We start from the raw sequence: 25670 nt of genomic DNA on the forward strand, positions 1-25670 counted from the left end.
TTTTAATATATGTTATTGCATTTTAGGTTTTGGGGTGCATGTGAAGAACATGCAGGATTGTGGCATAGGAACATACATGGCAATGTGGTTTGCTGCCTTTCTGTCTATCACATATATCTGGCATTTCTCCCCATGTTATCCCTCCCCAACTCCCCACCCCCCACTGTCCCTTCCCTAGTTCCCCCCATCAACAGACCTCAGTATGTGATGCTCCCCTCCCTGTGTCCATGTGTTCTCATTGTTCAACACCTGCCTATGAGTAAGAACATGCGGTGTTTGATTTTCTGTTCTTGTATCAGTTTTCTGAGAATGATGGTTTCCAGGTTCATCCATGTCCCTACAAAGGATATGAACTTATTGCTTTTTATGGCTGCATCGTATTCCATGGTGTATATGTGCCACATTTTCCCTATCCAATCTATCATCAATGGGCATTTGGGTTGTATTTTTCACTCATTTTGTAATCCTCCATATCCTTCGTCATCAAAAGACAACTGCTGCTAGAGTTTAGCACATATGAATAAAACTAATATGCTTGTTTTGTTAAAAACAAAACTAAGAAAACTTCTAAATAATCTTTTGGGCAGTGGGAAGCTGTGATTTAAAAACCCTCATAGACTTTATTACTTAGTTTCATTTTTAACACAAGATATCTTTTGTATTTATTAAGTACTTACCTCCTGTATTCATTTTCTATTACTCTGTAAAATGTACCACAACTTTATGGGCCTAAAACAACAAACAATTATCTCATAGTCTCCATGAGAATTCCAGGCCTAATATGGCTCATTTGACTTCTCTCTTCGGCTTTCACAAGGTGAAAATCCAGACTTATGCCATTTCAGGCTCTTACCTGGAGCCCTTGGGGTAAATTCTGCTTTCAGGCAAATTCAAGATGAATTCACTTTCTTGCAGTTGTAGAATGAGGTCCTATTCCCTTGCTGCTTGCTCACCAGTGTTCTGAGCTTGTAAATGCTATCCATATCCCTTGACCCATGGTCCCTCCGTCTTCAAAGCCAGTAATGGTACATGGATTCCTTTTTTCTTTTTAGATAGCTATGATCTTTTGCCCCTACTTTTAAAGACTGATTAGATTATGCTCACCTAGATGATCTCTTCTTGGCACATGACATTATGCAGTCAGGGAAGTAACACAAGGGTTAGAGGAAGATAGGAGCCAGTATTCTGACTCTGGTACCTCAATTTTTTGTTTGATGATAGTGTGTGTGTCTGTGTGAGTAGTGAGATTTGGGGAAGGCCATTTAGTTAAAAATGTTTTAAGTATTAAACCACACTTCCTTAGCATTAACTTTCTAGCTCAGATTAAGTAAGTCTAACACAAGTTTGTATTTTAATGGAATCATTTGTGTTCAATAGATACCATGCCAAAAGAGTTTTTATTTGTACATTTTTTTGTTTAATATAGTGTGGATTGTTGCTACCTCTGCATTTTTTAACACACTCAGATTTGTTGCTAGCCAGTGAAATAGGGAGAAATACATACTTTTACTTATAAGGGTTCCAAGAGAATTCTGTCCTGCTCTTTAAAAATTTTATTAGTCTTATTTCCCATGATGTTGTTTTGTTGGTAGAAATGATAGCATGCATGAAATTGAATTAGAGTCCCTTTAAGATGTTAAAAGAAAGTCCACCTTTCAAAAAGAAACATTTTTGAGATTAGGTAGGTTAGACCGTTCTTGTTGCAGTAGAACTGAAAACCAAACCATAGACAGATCCTCTCTCTCAAGCACATGTAAATAAAGAAACTGTCTCTTTAGTATTTAACGGACAAGAAAGATTTGTTTGAAAATGACATTTTTTACCCAGTGAAAGGTCCAAAGCTAAGTACAGCTGCTGTTTAGTGTAACCAAATACTTGAGCACCTCTCAAGTGGCATGCAAGGACATCGTATTATAAATGGACTATGATTTGCCACAGAAGGTAGTTTTTTTTAAGGAAAATGCTTTTCAGAAATACATTGTATTGTTCCTGATGGCTGTATTTTTGGAATAGCACTTCACAAGGAAATGTAATTTATGCAGGCTCTCTCTACGACCAAGAACAACCCTTAGAAAACTTCTCTCTGAGTGGAAGCCAAAATTACATTTTCTGGAGTTAAATAGAAACATTCTTCTTTCTGATCAAATTTTAATGAAACAATTCAGAGGAAAACCATCATCTTACTTCAAAAATTGTTTTTACTGAAAATATAATAAATTCCAGTCTTCAGGCACAATCATCTTCATTTGGCTCTTCTCTGCCTGCTGAATCAAATTGATGAAGACCTGCATTCTGATATTGGCCATGATTCCAAGGTCAGTTTAATGTTCACTGGGCACTGATTAAAGTACAATTCATATGTTCTCTTTTAATCAATATAATATAAATTTTGAAGTGCAGCCAAATTTTTTTAAATCTTCACTATTTGTCTCCCACAACTTCCAAAGTGGTTTTCTTTTTATTATTTCAACCAAAATTTAATTCTCCAAGTCACTGGGAATCTAGTTAGAACCACAGAGCACAGAGTCTTAAGGTAGTTCAGAAATCAACTAGGCAAAGACATTCATTGTGCACAGGAATGTGAGGTCCAGAGAGAGCCTCTAGTGAGCCCCTGCCGACTGGAGAAGCATCCAGACAAGGAGAGAGGGCTAGCCCAAAGCCCTTAGGTTTTTCTGGGAATATTGCTGCTTCACTCCTTTTCAAGCAGTCAATTCATTTTAGAAGAATGATTTAATTTTGAAATGATACATATTCATTATGAAAGAGAATAACAAAAGCAGAAATCATAAAACACAGAAAAGTAAAAGAAAGAAAAGGAAAATCACCAAAATTGCTACTTCAGAAATAACTATATCTTAAATTTGATGGACATGATTACAGATATGTCTCTTTGTATATCAGTTATCTTTGTTCTCTTCATCAAAAGTACTAATTGTCTTTTGAATCTCCTTTGTCTTTCCTATCTTTAACTTCTCTAAACATTAATTTTATATCTGTATTATTTCTCATTTTTACTGTGTCCCTCTCTATACTGCTCACTCTGTTTCTTTGGTTGTTATTTTGTTCTCAGTGACAGTAAATCTCAGTCTCTGTTCTGCATTCTCACCATCAGAACCCCTTCTCCCAATCTGTCTCTCCCCGGACATCTCCCTCCTTGAGAAACTAGGTCAGAGAGGGAAGCCAGGCTGCATGTGCTCTCACTGTATAACTTCTCCAAGTCCGGGTTTCCTGAGGAATTCCACCATGTCCATCAAGGCTGACCCTGTCTTTCCTGGCCTATGAGTCTATTCAGAATAATTGTATCAGTTAAATAGGGAATTAACTTTCAAACATTAACACTTACAATCTGTAGTGTGGGGCTGTAGCCAGGTAATTATTTTGTTTAGTTTTTCATTTATTTAGTTTCCCTTTTTTCCAGATTATATCAAGAGAGGGAGGGGAAATAAAGATGCTTCAAATCAAACATCTTTGGGAAGAAATAAAAAGACATTTTATTAAGGTTTATTATTTTTTCCTGGGATGAATCAAATGAATTGGAGTCTGTGGTGGGCTCATATACTGGTTAGCTTTACTTGATTATGTTTTGGTTATCAGGAATCTGCATATTTAATTGGCTTGTAAAAAGAAAAGTTTGTCATGGCACATTTTCATTATAGTTGGTCTTCATTTTGAAATTCAGTTTAATACAACAGCCTCCTTCTGGAGCTTACAATTAAGATGGCATGAGATCACATGAACTTGTCCTTAAAACTTCTGCTTGTAAGTAGATTGTGGTGTTTTGTAATAATTTATGAATACAAAGAAAGTCACTTGAAAATACTAATAACAACAGTCTTGAAACTTAAAATTCACCCTTAGAAAAGAGCAAAGCATACTTGGAATTTGCAGTACAACCTGATGATAACAGTCCAGAAAGTTAAAATCCACCCTTAAAGAGGAGCAAAGAATGCTTCCAATTTGCAACACAATCTAAAATGGTCCATCTTGTTCATGACAAGTACATCCAAATTGTACTCACTTTTTCCACCCAAGAGAAAAAATAAATTCACCAATGTCATCCAATCACAGAGTCAGGCTCAAAGTCAAATGATCTTATCATCTTGCTCAGATGTGGTTCCTAGTTATGTGTCCCTACTCTTCTAGCATCAAGTAGTAGATTAGAGATAGCCTAGCTGTATTTACCATACCCACTGTAAAAATAAGGCAAACCACCTGAAAATGACTGGTCTGTAGTATTTATGAAATTCTGATGAGCAGATGTTGAGAGGTTACAGAGATGGGTAGTGTTTTGTGATTAAGTGTCTTCCCCCCCATTGTAGCTCCTCTGCCATTGTACTTTATGGAAGGATAACTTCCTTCCTGTTATCCTCCTCCTTCACATCTGAAGAGGGCAGTGAAGCACAGGTGGTTAAGAAGTTTTCTCGGACTGATGCTTTTCAGTAAGAAAATTGGTGCCCTACCAGGGAATTTTTGTCTTGAATTGTTACTGTATCTTTTGCTTCAGACTTGTGGTTCAATGGATGGTACAGGTCTCTCAAAACACAGTTGGTCTTTTGTCTATTTGATTCCTTCCAGTCGGTTCTGTGGGACTGTTTTACTGACGGTTCTTTTCCATACATGCCTCTTACTCCAAATTTAGTTACAGGCACACTGAACTTACCAGGATTTTCAGGGAGAGCCAAACTTTAGTTTTTGTTTTTGCTTTTTTTTTTCCCTGAGTGATATTTTTTCAGTTAAATCAATTCAGACATTTTAATAAAAGCTGTGATTACAACACACTATATTCGGTCTTTTACAAAAATCTGGGTTTTAATAATACTTTGCTGCTTAAAGACCTTTATGGTTTTATCTTTCCCCAATTGTAAATGAAAATCAGTCACATCTTTCAACTCTGCAAGACCAGAGTGTGTGTTCCCTTTAATGCCTGCTTAGTATGTGCCAGTTCTTTTTGTGAGTTCCATCTTTTGATTAATAATATTAAATGAAATCAGTAGCATTGAAGTCACGACTCTTCACCAAAAGCCACAAACTTATTTAGCACATTAGTTTTGTTTCCACAAGATTGCTAGTGATATACAAACATTTTGTCACCACATAATATGAATTATCTGCTTTCTGTCTACAGTAATATTTTTTAAGCATGCATTACCTGACCTTGAAAAAAGAATTGCATATTTTACTTTGTTATTACACAGAACCCAGCTTCTGGTAAAAACGTCCATATTTGCTTCAGTAGTTTGTGCCAAAGTAGTAGAACAAAATGAAATGACACAGGCAAAAAATTGATGGCTTATAAAAATAACTTTATTGGCCAGGTACGGTGCCTCATGCCTGTAATCCCAGCACTTTGGAAGGCTGAGGCAGGTGGATCATGAGGTCAGGAGATCAAGACCATCCTGACTAACATGGTGAAACCCCATTTCTACTAAAAATACAAAAAAGTAGCCAGGCGAGGTAGCACATGCTTGTAGTCCCAGCTACTTGAGAGGCTGAGGCATGAGAATCACTTGAACCTGAGAAGCGGAGGTTGCAGTGAGCCAAGATCACACCACTGCACACTCAGTCTGGTTGACAGAGTGAGACTCTGCCTCAAAAAAAAAAAAAGACTATTTCTTTCTCATATCATGTTTCCACTGTGGTCAAGCTACATATACATTCTTTGTCCTGGGATGTAAGCTATGGAACTGTCCTAATGTGGAAAAGATTAATGTGGTAAGAGCCGAATAAACATTGCTATGTTTATACAGTTAAAGCTTCTGTTTAGATGCACTATCAGTTAGTTCTATTCATACTTATCGACCGAGGAACAGTGCATGCCCAAGTATGATTTAATTAGTTTAAGAAATAGAATATTATCAGAAATGACAGTCATATATATATAATTGTAATTTATATATTCATATCTGTAAATCCCTATACAGACATGTATACATGAGGGAAATCAGAACAATCAAACTATACATTATCTGTGATCAAAATCCAAATGGATTCAGAATATTTGAGCTAAAAAGATAGGTATGAGTCATATGGACACTGTTTTTTTAATACAGGGTATAATAATTATAGTCTTTTCTTGAAATACTCCACAACGTTCATTCCAGTATAATGAATCCATTTGTGTATGAAATTCAAAGAGTCCATGATTTGAGGAATATTTGATAATATATTGATAATATAGTATCACTTTCTGAGACTTTTGAGGCAGAATTATGGATTAGGGTTCTCTAGAGGGAGAGAATTAATAGGATAGAAGTATATGTAAAGGGGAGTTTATTATGGAGTACTGACTCACCCGATCACAAGATGAGGTCCCGCAATAGGCTGTCTTTAAGCTGAAGAGCAAGGAAGCTGATCTAAGTCTCAGAGCCTCAAAAGTAAGGAAGTGGACAGTGCAGCCTTCAGTCTGTGGTCAAAGGTCCAAGAGTCCCAAACCTGAAGAAGTTGGAGTCCAATGTTTCAGGGCAGGAAGCATACAGCACAGGAAAAAGATGTAGGCCGGGAGACTAAGGCCGTCTAGTTTTCCATGTTATTCTGCCTGCTTTATTCTAGCCATGCTGACAGCTGATTAGATGGTGCCCACCCCGATTGAGGGTGGGTCTTCCTCTACCAGTCTACTGACTCAAATATTTATCTCCTTTGGCAACACCCTTGCAGACGTACCCAGCAGCAATACATTGTATTCTTCAATCCAATCAAATTGACACTAAATATTAGTCTCACAAGTTATTTTATTTACATTTTTTATCCTATTATTTTTTAAAAAGTCAACAAATGTTTTTGTACTACTAATTATACCTGGTGTGGTGGTCCACTTGTTGCTAAGTAGAGTTATTTTATAGCCCACTTTCTTCTGAGCACAAGTGCTAAAAATGCTGTGACTCATGTTTTATAGTGAGGTAAGCATTGCCTATGGAGCATTTTAAACAAGGTAATCTATATGTTTCTTTCCAGTGCTATACCTGAAATAAAAAATGCTAAAGTATGAGGAAATATATCAGATGAAGTTGAACAACAAAATTCTCCAAAAAGTAATAAAAATATTTATAGTGGTTATTAGATTTTTTAAAATCATTTGAAAGAGCTTTCTTTTATGTGGATAATAGCTAGAAACCACAAAGAAAATACAACTCATAAATCTTTTTTGTGTCAAATAACCTAGTAGTAAAATGTGTAAAACAAAATTTGGTGGGCACGCATGGAGAAATCAACAAGAATACTACATAGCAGAGTGATTAATAAATAAGCTTTTATTTATAATAAGCCAAGATGTATTTGAATAATATAAATAAGATTAAATAATAGAAATTCTTAAATTTTATATCTTATCAATAAAAAATTACAGTTTCTCAACTGTCTGTAGAACTTTTACTATGAACTTTCCCTCAAGCAGCAGCTTATTAATTCTAAAATGTCAGAAATAACACAGAGCATAGTTTATGGCCAGTTCTACCTTTAAACTGTATCTGGAATCCAAGTACTTCTGTGCACCTCCATTCTTTATGGCTTCCTCTGAACCATCATCTCTCACCAGGATTATCGTGCACATCTATTAAAGCACCTTGTTTCTACTCTTACACACTACAAGTATATTCCCAACACAACTGACAAGAGAACCCTTTAAAACAGAAGTCAGGTCATTTTTCATTTATACACAAGCCCCTGATATCAATTCTCGCTTTAGAGTAAAAGTGAATGCTGCTATGATGCCTTCAAGGCCTTACAGGAGTAAGCCCATCTCATCTTGGATCAGCTCTTCTGTGATTCTGTCATGCTCAGCCATCTCCAGCAACTGGTCTGAGTATTCTTTTGGAAAATACCAGCCTTAAGGTCTCTGTTTTGCTGTTCTGTACATGAATGGCTCTTTTTTTTTTTTTTTAAACTTAAATTTCAGTTTCTCAGTGAGGCATATCATAATCACTCTAATTATTACTGCAAGCAGTACCCTTACTCATAGAGAGCCTGTTTTATTTTTTTTATTGTATAGTACTTACCACTGTCTAGCATGCTCTAACGCTTATTTTATTGTCTATCTTTTTTAGAATCCATGCTCCATGGGGATAGTAATATTTACCTATTTTGTAAAGAATAACAAAATAATTGAATCATCAATAATATGCCATTTAGCAAAAAACAACTGTGATATAGAACGCGCGCGCGCGTGTGTGTGTGTGTGTGTGTGTGTGTGTGTATAATGTAGAGAAATTCCCTGACATAATTTTTCTATTTTATGATGGGTGGGTATTAAGTGCATACTTTGCTTGCAATATTTTTGAATTATAATAGGTTTACAGGGACATAATTCCATGATAAGTGGAGGAGAAATATCTGTATAAAATATGTATAATATGCTCTCTCTATATATATAGTAAGAGTATTAATGATTATAAATTTGCCTCTGAGAAAATACATATAGGGGCAAATTTATAGTCATACATATTTATATTATTTATTTTGCATTTGTTTTTTGAGACAGGATATCTTTCCTATGGCCCAGACCAGAGTGCACTGGCATGATCACAGCTCACTGCAACCTTGACTTCCCAAGCTGAAGTGATTCTTTCACCTCAGCCTCCCTGGAAGCTAGGATGACAGACAGTACCACCACACTCAACTATTTTTTGTAGAGATGGGGTTTTGCCATGTTGCCCAGACTGGTCTCAAACTCCTGGGTTAAAGCAGCCAGCCTACCTTGACCCCCCAAAGTGTGGGTATTACAGGAATGAGCCCTGCATTTGGCCACATTAATGATTATATTATTAAATTTATTTATTTACTTGTTTGTTTATTTATTTAATGAGATGGAGTCTCACTCTGTTGCCCAGGCTGGAGTGCAGTGACACAGTCTTGGCTCATGGCAACCTCCACCTCCACAGTTCAAGTAATTTCCCTGCCTCAGCCTTCCGAGTAGCTGGGACTACAGGTGCATGACATCATGCCTGATTAATTTTTTGTATTTTATACAAAAAATTTATGTATTTTATAATATATATTTATATATAATATATATATATAATTTATATATAATATGTAATATATAAAATAAATATGTAATATATAAATATATAATTATAATTATATGTATTATATATAACAATATTTATATATACTATAATTATATATATTGTATAATATATTATGTATTTTATAATATTATAATTATATACTCATATATATCATATGATATATATTATATATGTTATATAATTATAAAATATATAATATATATTATATGATATATGATATATAATATATATGCATATTATATAATTATAGAGAGATCAATTATTTATATTTATATTTTATATATAATTGGTTTATATATATTTAGATTTTTCATTGTTACATTTTATTTAACTATATTATCATATAATTTACAAACAACCAAATGCCCAAAATTTGAGTATATCATTTCAATGAATTGTGGGAGATTACTGTCTTGTAAAACCTCAATAAAGCACTTTTTCTGTTAATCTCTGGCATGCATAAATCCAGGCAAAGATTGATCTGCTTTCTGGTACTATCAATTAAAATCTCATACAAATGAATTCATATAATATGTAGTCTATTCTTCCTAACTTCTTTCACTGAGGATATTTTTAAGTTTCATTTGTGATTACATATGTATATATATATAATTTTATTATTTTATTTTATTTTTTAACTTTTTTTGAATTATACTTTCAGTTCTGGGGTGCATGTACAGATTGTGCAGGTTTGTCACATAGGTATACACGTGCCATGGTGGCTTGCTGCAACCCTCCCCTGGTCATCTATATTTCGTATTTCTCCTAATGTTATCCCTTCCCAATCCCCCCACCCCCTGCTATCTCTCTCTAGTCCCCACAACCCCCAATAGGCCCTGGTGTATGATGTTCCCCTCCCTGTGTTCATGTGTTCTCATTTTTCAACACCCACTTCTGAGTCAGAACATGCAGCATTTGGTTTTCTGTTCTTGAGTCAGTTTGCTGAGAATAATGTTTTCCAGATTCATCCATGTCTCTGCAAAGGACATGAACTCTCTCTTTTTTATGGCTGCATAGTATTCCATGATGTATATGTGCCACAGTTTCTTTATCCAGTCTATCTGTCATTGATGAGCATTTGGGTTCGTTCTAAATCTTCGCTATTGTAAACAGTGCCACAGTGAACATATGTGTGCATGTGTCTTTATAAGAGAATGATTTATAATCCTTTGGCTATATACCCAGTAATGGGATTGCTGGATCAAATGGTATTTCTATTTCTAGATCCTTGAGGAATCGCCACACTGTCTTCCACAATGATTTAACTAATTTACACTCCCACCAACAGTGTAAAAGTGTTCCTATTTCTCCACATCTTCTCCAGCGTCTGTTGTCTCCAGATGTTTTAATGATCACCACTCTAACTGACATGAGATGGTTTTGATTTGCATTTCTCTAATGACCAGTGATGATGAACATTTTTTCAAATGTTTGTGGGCTGCATAAATGTCTTCTTTTGAAAAGTGTCTGTTCACATCTTTCACTCACTTTTTGATGGAGTTGTTTAATTTTTTTATTGTAGATGTCTTTAAGTTTTTTGTAGTTTGTGGATATTAGCCCTTTGTCAGATGAGTAGATTGCAAACATTTTTTCCCATTCTGTTGGTTGCCAGTTTACTCTAATGACTGTTTCTTTTGCTGCACAGAAGCTCTGTAGTTTAATTAGATCCCATTTGTCTATTTTGGCTTTTGTTGTCATTGCTTTTGGTGTTTTAGTCATGAAGTTCTTGTATATGCCCATGTCCTGAATGGTATTGCCTAGGTTTTCTTCTAAGGTTTTTATGGTGTTAGGTCTGTGTTCAAATCTTTAATCCATCTTGGAGTTAATGTTTGTATGAGGTGTAAGGAAGGGATCCAGTTTCAGCTTTCTGCATATGGCTAGCCAGTTTTACCAACACAATTTATTAAATAGGGAATCCTTTGCCCACTGCTTGTTTTTGTCAGGTTTGTCAAAGATCAGATGGTTGTAAATGTGTGGTGTTATGTCTATGCCTCTGTTCTGTTCAATTGGTACCAGTTCCATGCTTTCTTGATTACTGTAGCCTTGTAGTATAGTTTGAAGTCAGGTAGTGTGGTGCTTTCAGCTTTATTTTTTGTTTTGGTTTTTACTTAGGATTGTCTTGGCTATGCAGCCTCCTTTTTGGTGCCATATGAAGTTTAAGGTGGTTTTCTCCAGGTCTGTGAAGAAAGTCAATGGTAGCTTGATGTGGACAGCATTGAAAGTATAAATTACTTTGGGCAGTAAGGCCGTTTTCATGATATGATTCTTCCTGACCATGATCATGGAATGTTTTTCCATCTGTTTGTGTCCTCTCTTATTTCCTTGAGCAGTGGTTTGTAGTTCTCCTTGAAGAGGTCCTTCACATCTCTTGCTAGTTGTATTCCTAGGCATTTTATTCTCTTTGTAGCAATTGTGAATGGCAGTTCACTTATGATTTGGCTCTCTGTTAGTCTGTTATTTGTGTGTAGGTATGCTCGTGGTTTTACACATTGATTTTGTATCCTGAGACTTTGCTGAAGTTGCTTATTAGCTTAAGGAGATTTTGGGTTGAGATGATAGTGTCTTCTAAATATGCAGTCATGTCATCTGCAAACAGAGACAATTTGACTTCCTCTTTTCCTAATTGAATCCCCTTTATTTCTTTTTTCTTTCCTGAGTGCCCTGGCCAGAACTTCCAATACTATGTTGAATAGGAGTGGTGTGAGAGGGCATCTTGTCTAGTGCCAGATTTCAAAGGGAATGCTTTTATTTTTTTCCCATTCAGTATGATATTGGATGTGGGTTTGTCATAAATAGCTTTTATTATTTTGAGATACATTCCATCGATTCCTAGTTTATTGAGAGTTTATAGCATAAAAACTGTTGAGTTTTGTTGGAGGATTTCTCTGCATCTATTGAGATAATCATGTGGTTTTTGTCTTTGGTTCTGTTTATGTGATGAATTAGGTTTATAGATTTGCATATGTTGAACCTGCCTTACATCCTAGGGATGAAGCCGACTTGCTTGTGATTGATAACCTTTTTTTTGTGCTGTTGGAGTCGATTTGCCAGTATTGTATGAGGATGTTTGCATCAATGTTCATCACGGATATTAGGCTGGAATTTTTTTTTTAGTTGTGTCTCTGTCAGGTTTTGGTATCAGGATGATATTGGTATCATAAAACGAGTTAGGGAAATAAATGTAGAGAAAATATTGTTTGGTTTACATTATTATTATTATTTTTTGAGATGGAGTTTCGCTCGTTACCCAGGCTGGAGTGCAATGGCACGATCTTGGCTCACCACAACCTCTGCCTCCTGGGTTCAAGCAATTCTCCTGCCTCAGCCTCTTGAGTAGCTGGGATTACAGGCATGCACCACCATGCCCATCTAATTTTTTTGTATTTTTAATAGAGATGGAGTTTCATCACGTTGAGCAGGATGGTCTTGATCTTTTGACCTCGTGATCCACCCGCCTTGGTCTCCCAAAGTGCTGGACATTATTTTTTAAAAGTACAAAAACCAAGCAATGTTTTCTCTACATTTAAGTAGTAAAAAAAAAAAAAAAAATCAAACATTTAATAAGAAAAAAAGTTCAAGTAGTGGACATATCTTAGAAATAATTCTTGTGTGTTCTAACTATAAAGGACCCAACACAAGATAAGGGCAATTAAATAATAAATGATATCAAGATAATTTGATAATCAACAGATAACACAAAAAAGAACATTAAGAAATGTTATGACGATATCCACTAAAAATAATGACATAGGTACTTTCAAACATTTAGAATGTGATTTAAAATTTACAAGCCAATATATGTGTGCCCTTGAATACAGGTTTTATAATGACATACATAAGGCACCTGTGTCTGGAGCAAATTTTTATCAGTCACTTATGAATTCTTTCTAAAACGAAACAAGGAAGGAAGGAAGAGAAGAAGAAAGGAAGGAATAAAGAAAGGAAGGGAGAAAAGGAAGTAAATGCATGTTTAATCTTCATGGTTATATTTATCCTGTACATTCAAAATTTCTACTTAAAACTTAAGCTATATATTTTCTATTATGTTATTTATTATGTTATTGTAAGACTTCATGATCACTTGTAATTGCTGTACATTTTGATATTGGGTAGAGGAGATGTAGGTTGATGGCTTTATAATTTATCAGTAACTACAACAACATAATTCAGTATATATCATTTTAATGGTCTACCTGTGGAAGCCACTACCCACAAATGTGAATTGAGATATGATGTTGTGTAAAACGCACACCTACTTTAGAAGAATTAATTTATGAACAAGAACCTAACATATCTCAATATTATATTAGAAATATGTTGAAACATTGTTTTAAGGTTATATCAATGCATGAATAAAATTATACCATATTGTTTTGACTTATTTTTTAGTGTGACTATAAGAATATTTAAAAGTTGCATATGTGGTTCCTGTTGGACTATGCAGGTTTAGATAAAATGTTACATGATCAGGAAATAGAGAAAGAAGTTATGAAGACATGGATATTCAGGAAACATCCTTCAGAAGTAATATCATTTAAATAAGGTGGGTTTTTTAAGTGAGGTGATACTCATTAGCTTTTCATTATTATAATGTATCATTTAAATTATAATAAACCTATGAACTATAAATGTCCTGGACCAGATGGATGCATAGCCAGATTCTACCCAGTGTACAAAGAATAACTGGTACTAATTCAACTGACTCTAATTCAAAAAACTGAGGAGGTGGGACTTTTCCCCAACTCATTCTGTGAAACTAGCATCTCCCTGATACAAAAATCCGGCAAAGACACCACACACAAAAGAAAATGACAGATCAATATCTCTGATGAACATAGACACAAGAATCCTCAACGAAGTACCAGCAAACTGAATTCAATGGCATATCAAGAACTTTATTCACCCTAATCAACTAGGCTTCATTACTGAAATGCAAGATTGGTTCAATATACACGAATCAATAAGTATGATTCAGCACATAAACAGAACTAAAACCAAAAATCATATGATCATCTCAATAGACTTAGAAAAAGTTTTGATAATTCCCAACATCCCTTTGTGATAAAAACACAAAATATTTTTATCACCTGTGAGAAACAAACACCTGTCCAAACCCAAAGAGTGGACTCAGACCCAGAGAACAGCAGAAGTGAGATTTCAGGATGATCTTGCAAAATCAGGTGTCTGATAAACAGGTACCTCCAGCACAGTTTCAACAAGAAATTTATTCCCTAGTGTGCAGGTTCCTCCCCTGGTTCCTCTCTCCCCTGCCTTCAGGGTCAGCCACTTAACTCTTTCTCTTCTAACAAAAACCTTCTGAGCTTCCCTCAGTAATTCCTTAATTGATTTCTTATTTCATCCATCAGTCTTTTGTAGTTTCTTAGTAATATCAGGCCAGGTTTAGTTACAAAATCAACCTTTAAAAGGCCTTGCTTTACTGGGTCCTCCAGGTCTAATCCTGAATATTTTCTCATTTCATCTCTGAGCTTCTGCAGAAATGCAGAGGGAGGCTCCTCTTTTCCTGTTGGAGCTGGAATGCTCTCAAGACATTCTCTGTCCTAGGAGTGAACTCTTAAATCCCTCTAATTATTAGTTCCTTAAGATCTCGAATTTGGACCTGATCCCTGGAGTCATCCCTGGGACCATATCCCAGGACATATGTCCCATCCAGGATCCACATTTGGAAATTTCTGCTCCGCTGGTAGGCCTCCTTGCCCGGGAGGATGCTGTCTCTCCCAGATGGTCATGGCTCCCCTTCTAATCATTACCCTCTCCTCCCCAGTAAACAGAATATTCTTGATTGACATCATCTCAATCCAAGTATACAAATTGAGTCCTAAAAATTGATCTAGCTGCTGTACTAAACCAAGGAAGTTGGAATTCCAAGAGTAGCCTTGTTTCCTTTTTAAAAACTTTAACCTCAGTACTTGTTAGAAGTGTACTGACAAAGCCAACTTCTCCCTGTCCGTAGGGACTTCTCTAAGAGGGCACATATTAGACATCTGCTGTTTAGAAGGAATAGGGAAATTCTCAGTGTCTGTCTTATATTGTTCTAATTCTTTCCTCAACTTTGGCAAGGATGTAAGGGAGCACTGGGACCCTTCGTGACTCCCAGATTTCTCTTCCTCTGGCTTTCCTGTTGCCCCCTGATCTCCCTGTCATCAACTTTCTGAGATGTATGTGGGGTCAAGCATATTAGGAGATCCCAGCGCTTTTCATTGGGTGAGGGCTCATTGCTCTTTTTCTTCCTTTTTAAGGGGGAGGATGGGGGCTAACTCACTAATCTAGCAAAGAGAATAACTCATCTCCTCTTATGAGGATGGGATTTTATCATTTACATAGAGAAGTAAAGTTTGGCACACCCCATCCTCATCTGAGCCAAAGTTAGGCCAAAAGACTGAAGACTGATGAATGGGCTCTTTGGGCCAGATAAAAGAGCAATACTTTATCATCTTCTGCTACTCCTTGTCCCTGGTTTGAGGATTATCATTCCAAACCTGCAGCATTCTTCCCAACTAACACTTTGGGGGAATTTCAGAGAGATTCTCTTTAGTTCCTTTTATCCTGTTTACTAGGCTTAGAGTTCTTGTTTCCCATTTTTGGTTTGTCTCTTTGAGCTTTTCCTAGGCTTAGAATTCTTGTTTCCCATGTATGTTTAGTCTCTCTGAGCTTTTCCCTGTGTACTCAGCCCCCCTTACTGGAGGTTTCTTACATACTCTGAGACCTCTGAAAATGCCCATCCACCAACGCAGCGCTTACAGTCCCATTTTCATACCTTGACTGGTGCATGAGGTTGCCTGGTTGCCGCAGTGCCTGCTTTTTCCTGTGTCACTTTTGTTGTCTCCTGAATAACAGTGTAGGGTTTGTCTACGGCTTCTGTGGGGAGCCAGGACACCCGGACAGAGTGGGTCCCCTAAATCGGATAGGACATGTCTTTCCTCAGCTGGAGTGTCACTCCACGCAAACACAGAGTTTCCCGTATGGACCTCTAGGTTGTGAGAAACAAAATCACCTGTCCAAACCCAAGAATAAACTCAGAGACCCAGAGAACAGAAAAAGTGACAATTTTAATGACGATTTTGCAAGATCGGGTGTTTGATGGGTGGGCACCCTCAGCATGGTTACAACAAGCAATGTATTCCCTACTGCACAGGTCCCTCCCCAGGTTCCTCATAGGCTGAGTACTATTGGGTCACAGTCTTCCCAGACATCACCTATTGGTTGTTGGGTAGGGGCTTTACGTGTTTTCTTTGTTTGTTTGTTTTGTTTTGTTTTGCCATCAGCAAGGCTTTATTTAGCACCCATAGGGTACAGAGAACCATACAAGTCGAGGCTTTTAGTGCATCTAATAAATATACAGGTAGAGAACATAAATGCATATAATCATAGTTACAAAATAAGTTGTTCTGGAAAAAAGACATAACAGTTGGTGGTTTGCTGAGGAATTCATCAAAAGAAAACTGGAGATCTTCTACTTTCAGCAGGTTGTAAAGAGGAAGACTGCAAACTGGGACAGCAGAAGAGAGAAATATTAAAAAGGACAATTTGTTTAGTCTCGACAACTGTGAAATTAATTGAAGAAGCAAGAGTGTGGGTTCTGCAAAACAGGGATGTGAGCAGACCCTCGAAGCCAATTTTATTTTGTCCTCCATGAAGGAGGATGGAAGAGTATTTCTTGCCAGGCCCAAATGAAAGGCCCTAAAGAGACTGCCATTACTGTGTTCCCTGGCAAAGCAGCTCAGGTAGGTCATATTAAAACAAAGAGCCCTTTACCACACTCCCAGCTTACAATAAGCTTTTTGGTCTACTTAAGTAGGAGTAGACTACCAAGACCATTAACTCTGAGGAAATCCTATAATGTGTAAGATCAAGACCAAAACAAACATACAGGGGAAACAAAGAAACAAACTCTGGAAGACAGAGATTATGCAGAAAGAATACAGAGATGCGTGCATGGATGTGTATGTATATGTGTGCATACACATACACACAAATACCTTCAAACATAAAATACTGCAAACATCAGTAAAATAATATGCTATTTAAAAAAGAACATTCAGAGCTGGGGAGCTCTTAGAAATATGAGACTAGAAAAACAAAATGCAACAGAATAACTGGAAGATGACATTGAGAAATGGTCCTAAGTAAAAGTCCCAGCAACAAGGCAGAACTGTAAGTTAAGAGAAAATACAGGAAAATTAGAGATCAATTCTGGGGGTCTAACATCTGGAAAACAGGAATTCCCGAAAGAGAGAACAGATTGAACAGGTGTTTTCCTTAGGGTTGTTCTGCTGCATTTTGTTGCAGCCAACAATGCGTTGCATTCCCAGCTAGCTCAGGGGCTCTTATGTCCTTTTGAGAGTGTCTGCCCTTATGACCTGAGTAGCTGGGCCTGCTGATAAGGACAGACGAAACAAGCTATTTTTCAGGCTACAAATTTTCATCTTAGACTAAACTTCTTCAGTTTGGGCGAGGGCAACTAAGGTGGGGGTAGGGAAAGAGTCGGGGAAAGGGGAAGCTGGCAAGCAGGCAAGCAGGTGTCAGCTATCGAAGCAGGGGCCTAGTATATCCTGTTTCTTCTGTAGTTTGCTGACCTAGGCTGATTCAGGCACTTTGTCTGCATTACTTCCTTCATCACCCACAAAAGGAAGCCAGTGCCCATTACCTCATGACCCAACATATGTGTTTTTAGGAATATGCTCCCCACTCCCAGCTTTCCCAGGCCCTGGCCATTGAAGATCCATATTCCATCTTAATGGTTTACCTGCTATGAACATTTCATGTAAGTGCAATCACACAACATGTCACCTTTTTTGTCCGACTTTTTCCCTTAACCTGCTTTTGAGGTTCATGCCTTTTCCTAGCACTTCGTTCCTTTTACAGTGATGTAATATTCCATTGTATGTAAACACAAAATTTCTCCATTAATGGCTATTTGGGCTGTTTCCATTACTTATTATGAAAAGTGCTGCTATAATACTACATGTACTTACATTTGCTTGAAAACCTGTTTTCAATTCTTTTTCAGTACATTCGTAAAATTATGTATGTTGAGTGATAAGGTACTTCCATGTTTAACTTGTTAAGGAATCACCAAACTGTTTTTCAGAAGCTGTCATTTTCTTTCTACCAGTGCAAATGTTCAAATTTTCCACATCCTCATCAACACTTGTTTCTCTTTATTTGTTTTATTATAGGCATACTGCTCTTGTGAAGTGGTACATCATTATGGTTTTGATTTTCATTTCCGTAATTACTAAAGATATTAAGCATCTTTTCATATATCTTCCTTGGAGAACGGTCTACTCAGAGCCTTTGCCTGTTTGTTTTTCAGTTGGATTCCTCATCTTTTTGCTCTTGGGTTGTAAGAATTTGTTATATATTCTGAATGCTTTATCAGATAGGTGATTTGCAATTTTTAGGTGGTCTTTTCCCTTTTATGATGTCTTTTCATGCATAAGGTTTTAGATTTTGATGAGACCTAATATATCTATTTTTTCTTCTAATTTTTGTACATTCCATGTCATAGCTAAGGGTTCACTGCCAAATCCAAGGTCATAAAGATTTAATCCTATTTTCTTCTAAAAAATTAGTGGTTTCTTGTCTTATATTTAGGGTCCTTGGTCCAATTACATTAACATTTTGTGTGTGGTGTGATGTAGGAGTCTAATTTCATTTGTGTGTATGTATATTCAGTTGTGCCATAACAAATTTTGGAAGATACTATTTTTTTTCCAGTTGAATGGGCTTCACACCTTTGTCAAAAATCAAACTGACCAATTTTTTTTTTTAGTTCTTTAAACATATTTAAGACACTTGATTTAAAATATTTGTCTATAATTACAAAGTCTATACTTTCTTAGGGACAATTTCTGTGGATCTCATTTATGAAGGTGCCTTAACTTTTGTTGAAAATGGGATATTTTGGAAACTATAATGCACTACCTATAAAATCTGATTCTTCTTCTTCCATAGGGTTTGTTCTTGTTGCTTTCTGTAGGCTGTAGCTGTATGATTATTTAGTGAACTTTTTTCTATTTTTAATGCCTTTATTCTTTAGTTTGTAATCTCTGACGTGTCTGTCCTTTTGAAAGTGATTCTCTTAAATAGCAGGAGCAAGAAAATAAACAAACAAATAAAAAAAAGAGAGAGAGAGAAAAAAAAACACAAAATGATGAAAGAAAGGAACAGAAAAATTAAAACAACAGGACGTTTCTGGTCTTTACAGATTGAGCCTATGCTGCGGCATTCCTCCAATGCCTAGCAGAACTATTTATAACTCCGCTTTAATTTCCACCTTCTCTGCACACTCCGAGCCTAGAAATCAAAATCATCCAGATGTGAAAAGATTAGGGTCTTCTTAGATCTTTTCTGAGCAGCACCCTTCTCTGGATATTAATGTTGTCTTCCAGATTCCCAGTACACGTGAGTGATTTTGAATACCTTTGCTTCCCAAGGAACCTCTCTCCACATCTTTTTCTCCTAGGTTTTTGGCATTCTACCATATCAGTTAACCAGTCAGTTGTCCCAGGCATCTCTGGATTGTTTTTTCACCTTACGTAGAGTTAAATGCCAAACAACAATGTTTCAGTTAATGATATACCACATATACAATGATGGTCTCATGAGAACATGCCAGAGCTGAAAAATTCAGTGACATTCCAGCTGTCATAATGTCACAGCATAATGTATTACTCATTTACTTGTGGTGATACCATTGTAAACAAACCTGTTGCTCTGCCAGTCACATAAAAGTATAGCACATACAATTTACAGCATATAATACTTGGTAGTATTAAAAAGAACTCTTACTAGTTTATGAATTTACTGTATTTTTAATCATTATTGTATACTTTAGTGTACTATTACTTTTTTTAAAAGTATGCTATAAAACATCATCAGTCAGATGCTACAGGAAATATCCAGAAAAATATTTTATTGTTATAGGAGATGACAACTCCTTGCCTGTGATTGCCCTGAAGAACTTCCAGTGGGAGAAAACATGGAGGTGGATGGAAGATAATAATATTGATGACCCTGATGCTGTTTCAGGCCTAGGCTAATGTGTGTGCTGTGGCTTCATTTTTAATAAAAAGTTTAAAAAGTATTAAAAAAACTAAAAATAGTAAAAATTGTAGGCTAACAATATAAAGAAATAAGCTCACAATGTAATTCCATTTTAAGCCAAAAGTTTTTACAGAGTCAAAAAGTTAAAAATTGGAAAAGTTTATAAGGTAAAAACATTACAGTAAGCTAAGATTATATTATTGAAGAAAAAGCTTGTTTAATAAGTGTGGTGTAATCTAAGTGTAAAGTGCCTGTAAAGCCTACGATCTGGGATAGGAACGTCCTGGGGCTTCACATCACTCACCACTTACTCACTGACTCACCCAGAGCAACTTCTAATCCTGCCAGCTCCACTCATGGTAAGTCCTTCATATAGATAGACAATTTAAAAAATTATACTATGTTTCTACTATTTGTTTCAGTGCTTGGGTGTGTTTAGATACACAGATACCTTTATGTTACCATTGCCTACAGTATTCAGTACAGTAATCTGCTATATAGGTCTATAGGCATAAGAGCGATAGCTGTACAATAGAGCCTCGGTGTGTGGCAGACTGTACCAACTGGGTCCAGGTAAGGACCTGCTGTGGTGGTTATACAATGATGAAATCTCCTAACAACACATTTCTCAGAACATGTCACCATCAACATGTGATACACAATTGTATTTTCAAGTAAATACTTTGCCTTTCTAGCCTGAATGAGTTCCAAATTATGTGAAATAGCGGCACCCTGTGTCAGTCTTTCAGGTGGTCCTTAGACAGGTTAAATCAGGAAGAAAAAGACAGGTGCAATGACTCACTCTTGTAATTTCAGCACTTTGGGAGGCCAAGGTGAATCACTTGAGGGCAGGAGTTCAAGACCACCCTGGGCAACATAGTGAGACTCCTTCTCTACAGATAATTTAAAAATTAGCCAGATGTGGTGGTGCAAGCCTCTACTCCCAGCTACTCAGGAGGCTGCCGTGGGAGGATGGCTTGAGCCTAGGAGTTTGAAGGTTGCAGTGAGCTGTATTTGTGCCACTGCAGTCCAGCCTAGGCAACAAAGTGAGACTCTGTCTCTAAAAAAAAAAAAAAAAAAATAGAAGAAAGAAATCCCAATTATCTGCAAATAAGATCTGCTTTGCACCCTCCAGGACCAGTGACCAGTGTCCCACACTCCTGATGGGGCTGTCCTTTTTAAGACCACTGAGAGGCAGGGAAGGGTGGGACAAGAATAAATAAAAGTGCCACAAAGCTCCTACCACTCTAAAGTTGCCCTTTCCTTCATTCAGCATTCTATTAGGTGGTATAAACCTCTGTTTTCTAGGATTGTAATAGAAGTTCTTGCAATAGCTTATTAATAATTTTTTTATGCTTCTGTGGAGGAATAGACACTTGAAAGTGTCTACTCTACTATGTTCTCTGATGTCCAGATAAATGTTTTTAAACCTCCCTTACCTCCCAGGTGAAGTCTCTGCTCTCTTCCTCATATATAGTGTTCCAGTTCCTTGCATAGATGTCTAGTGGGACATCTAATGAGTGTCCCACTTCGTCACCTGGAAGAAATTCAGAAACTCTTTTCCAGTAAGCATTTCTCCTCTGGGTGCACTAAACTCTCCATGCTGCCTTTCAGCACTGCCATATCAATTTGTATTGCTTCGTTTTCTTTCCCAAAACCCTAGTAACTAATAAGTGAGAATTTTAATTGAAGATGGTTTGTGTCATTAGTCCATATATTTATTAATCACACAGTAATTAGAAACCTACTTTTTAGCAGGAATTGAGCTAAGTGCTATGGGTTTGTCATCCACAAGGAAGACTTCCCTCTATTCTCAAATGTATTATGGATTTCACCAGCTCCAACCTGCTCTCTAACATGTTGTAAGTATTCAATAAAATGAATGAATTGATGAATAGAGATCCTGTATTTACTGAACTATGATGATAATTTACTGAGCCACTAGAGTCAATGTATAATAACTAATATATTATCCTGGGTGGTTTTCATATGTAATCCCATTTGGTTATCAAAAATACCAAAAAAAGAAGGCCTTAGTATACCCATATTTTAGATGATAAAACTGAGACACAGGTGACATTTTCAATTATATTTACTAAGTAGCATAAGCATAAACCTAAGTTTGTCTCTACTCTCAAACTCATTATTTGACATAAAACAACATTATGATTTTAAAAGAGTACCTCCTATAAACCCTATCATGTTTATTATAATCACCTATTTCTTGGGGAAAAAATGAAAGGAAAAATTTACATGAAATCTTTGAAGAAGCATGTAACTTTTCTACTCATAAATTGAACATAGACAGGAAACAAGAGGCAAATTTTCATACTAGAGTCAAATCACATTATCTTATCTTTTCCCCTGTAAATCTTTACAAATTGCAGAGCTGTATGATAGACGAAATTGGAAAATGATTTTGCATATTGATTATTCTAATTGCCAAGTAAGCTTAATGAAGGCACCTCAACCCATATTTTCTCTATGTCTAAATGACATATCTTGGTAATAAATTTCATTAAAACCACCCTCTATGCTAAGTGTTAAGCTTCATTGATACTCTCGTTTCTTCCTTCTTCGATTATTGGATTTTCTTCTTATTTTTTAATTCTTTTTTTTCCCATAATTCTCATTTTTAATTTCTCAATCTGATAAGTAATCTGCACCCACCTTCTAATTTAGCCCTCAATTCAAGGCTGCACAGTGACTCCCAAAGAATGTCAACATCCTAATCCTCAGGAAAGAGACTTGGCAAAAGGAACTTTGCATATGTGATTAAGTTAAAGATCTTCATTTGGAGCTCTTATCCTAGAATACCCTGGCTGGTCCAGTATAGTCATCAGAAACGTCTTTGTAAAAGAGAGGCAAGAGGATCATAGTCAGAAAAGGTGATATGATGGTGAAGAATAGGTTTGAATAATATGATTTGTAGTTGAAGGAAGTGTCTACAAGCCAAGGAATATGAGTATGAACACTTAAGTTATCTTTATTAACTAGAAAAAGCAAAAAAAAAAAAAAAGACAAAAAAAAAATAAAAAAACAGATTATCTTCTGAAGCCTACAGAAAGAAGGAAGCCTTGCCTGCACCTTGATTTTAACTAAGGGTTACTTTGAATGTTTGACCTTAAAAATCATAACATCATATATTTGTGTTGTTTTAAACCATTGACTTTGCGGTTGTTACAACTTCGAGACAAAAATAACACATCCCACCCCATCTCCTTTTTCTTTACCATCAATACCATATTATGTTTCAAGGAAATCATAAGGAAGTTCTTCTGGAAACCAACCTGTCACAGCAATCTTGATCAAAGTTTAGATAATGACTTATTTAAGACTCAAAAGAAAGATGCATTTGAAAAACATCATAGCATCAAGAAAATGTCTTAACACACACAAAACAAATACTTTTGACTGATACAAATCTAAACAATGACATAAATGGCTGATAGTAAGTTCATTTTTTTTTCTAGATGGGTGCCTGTCCAAATATTCATGAAATCACCTGTATATTTTGTTAGATTATTATTTAAATTGATAAAAATCCACACATTCCAGTAACATCAAAAATAAGATACAGCACATAGCTTTGTATTGCAACCAAAAAAGCCAGCTGCGAAAACCAACAGTATAAACACTTAAGTACTGCACCCTACTCCCAAAGACAAGGATGTTGTCAAAGGGGCATGAAAAGTTTACAAAACTCTGTGAAAGAGAGAGAATCAGCAGTGGGCCACACAGACTTTGCAACCAGAGAACAGTCACATGACTCTGGCGAGATTTTGGGTTTCTATGATGTTTTGGCAGTTAAATGGGTTTTGTTTTAATAAACTATATTTTTATAGTAGTGTCTGATTTACAGAAGATTGAACAGACGGTACAGAGTCCGCCATACCCCCTTTCACCTACTGTCTTCTCATAATTTCCTCTCTTATTAGCATCTTGAATATGTGTTATACATTAGTCACAACTGATGAAGCAATAGTGAGACATCATTATTATTTAAAGTATATAGTTCACATTAAGGTTTGCTTTTTGTGGTGTACAGTTCTATGTGTTTTGATGCATATACAAGGTCAAGTATTGACAATTATTGTGTCATGCATACAAAATAGTTCCACTGTCTTATAAACCTAGAGGGTTCGTCTTCTTTCTTCTTTTTTCTTCCTCCTTTTCTTCACGAGGTCTTACTCTGTCACCGAAGTGGTGCAATCATGGCTCTCTGCAGCCTCTCACTCCTGGGCTCAATCATTCCTCCCACTTCAGCTCCCCTAGTAGCTGGGACTTCAGGTTCATTTCCCCACACCCAGCTACTTTTTGTATTTTATATTTTGTAGAGACATGATTTTTCCATGTTGCATAGGGTGGTCTCAAACACCTGGGCTCAAGTGAGCCACCCACCTTAGATTGTTTCTGAAATCTTATCTTTGCTCATGCAGTTTTCCCAACAGAAATGACTTCCCACTTTTCTCCATCCTGCAAATCATTTGAAAGCTCCTACTCAAGTTGCATCTGCGTTGAACAGTCTGTGCCATGCCAGGCCTCTTTGTTTTATGGATTCATAAGGTAAGCATTGTCTTTATGCGGTTTCTCTAGTGGTTAATCATGGTTCATCCTGGACCTCCTCTTGTTACATCATATCATATTGTTACTTTTTTTGTTGTTCTTATTTGTATGTCCTCTGTGTGGAATCATGAAGGTAAGGATTCTTACCTCATTTTTGTAGAGTAGTCAGTCACGCAATAGGTTATTATTGTTTACTAATAATAACTAAAAACCAATTTCCATGCCCATCAATGATAGACTGGATAAAGAAAATATGGCTCATATATACCATGAAATACTATGCAGCCACGAAAAGGATGAGTTCATGTCCTTTGCAAGGTCATGGATGAAGCTGGAAACCATCATTCTCAGCAAACTAACACAGGAACAGAAAACCATACACCTCATGTTCTCACTCATAAGTGGGAGTTGAACAATGAGATCACCTGGACACAGGGAGGGGAGGGAACATCACACTGAGGCCTGTCAGTGGGTGGGGGGCAAAGGAAGAGAGATCATTAGAACAAATACCTAATGTATGAGAGGCTTAAAACCTAAATAATGGGTTGTTGGGTGTAGCAGTAGCAATCAACCATGTCACGTGTATACCTCTATAGGAAACCTGCACATTCAGCGCATGTATCCCAGAACTTGAAGGCAAAAAAAAAAAAAAGTCCTCCTAAGTTCAGCTTTCTTATTGCAGAGTGAGAGGACATTTTTAGCGTTCTCATTCTCATTTAAAAAATCGCTTTTATGGATAATTTCATTATCATAATTAATAATAAGGCAACAAATGCAAGCTAGAGGGAAGGAAGTTTTAGAAAAGAAGCACAAATGTGAAAATAGCACCAAGAAAATAGACCAGTTTGATGGTGGGCTATTGACTGCACTCTACAACCTCAGAGTTAAAGTGAGAGGGACCTGTGTGAGCGTCTGCAGCCAGCATGGTTGGGAGGAGTGAGAAGAAGGCATTGAAGAGACCTATAACACCCTGCGACAGGAAGTAGAATATAAGCCACAAATCTGTAGATCTTT

General features: G+C 36.4%; 1 long non-coding RNA gene across 5 annotated transcripts in view; it reads left to right on the forward strand.

Moving 5' to 3' along the window:
* Positions 1 to 25670, forward strand: part of LOC144576682 (uncharacterized) — a 332988-nt gene that overhangs the window by 287501 nt on the left and 19817 nt on the right. For 4 of the 5 annotated variants that reach the window (XR_013519004.1, XR_013519005.1, XR_013519003.1 and 1 more), the window contains 2 exons: positions 19971 to 20449; positions 24530 to 24656. This is a non-coding gene — a long non-coding RNA (uncharacterized LOC144576682). The remainder of the gene's footprint in view (positions 1 to 19970; positions 20450 to 24529; positions 24657 to 25670) is intronic. The other variant, XR_013519007.1, reaches the window with a different exon arrangement.

Source organism: Callithrix jacchus, chromosome 6 (assembly GCF_049354715.1).
Source record: "Callithrix jacchus isolate 240 chromosome 6, calJac240_pri, whole genome shotgun sequence".
NCBI lineage: Eukaryota > Metazoa > Chordata > Mammalia > Primates > Cebidae > Callithrix > Callithrix jacchus.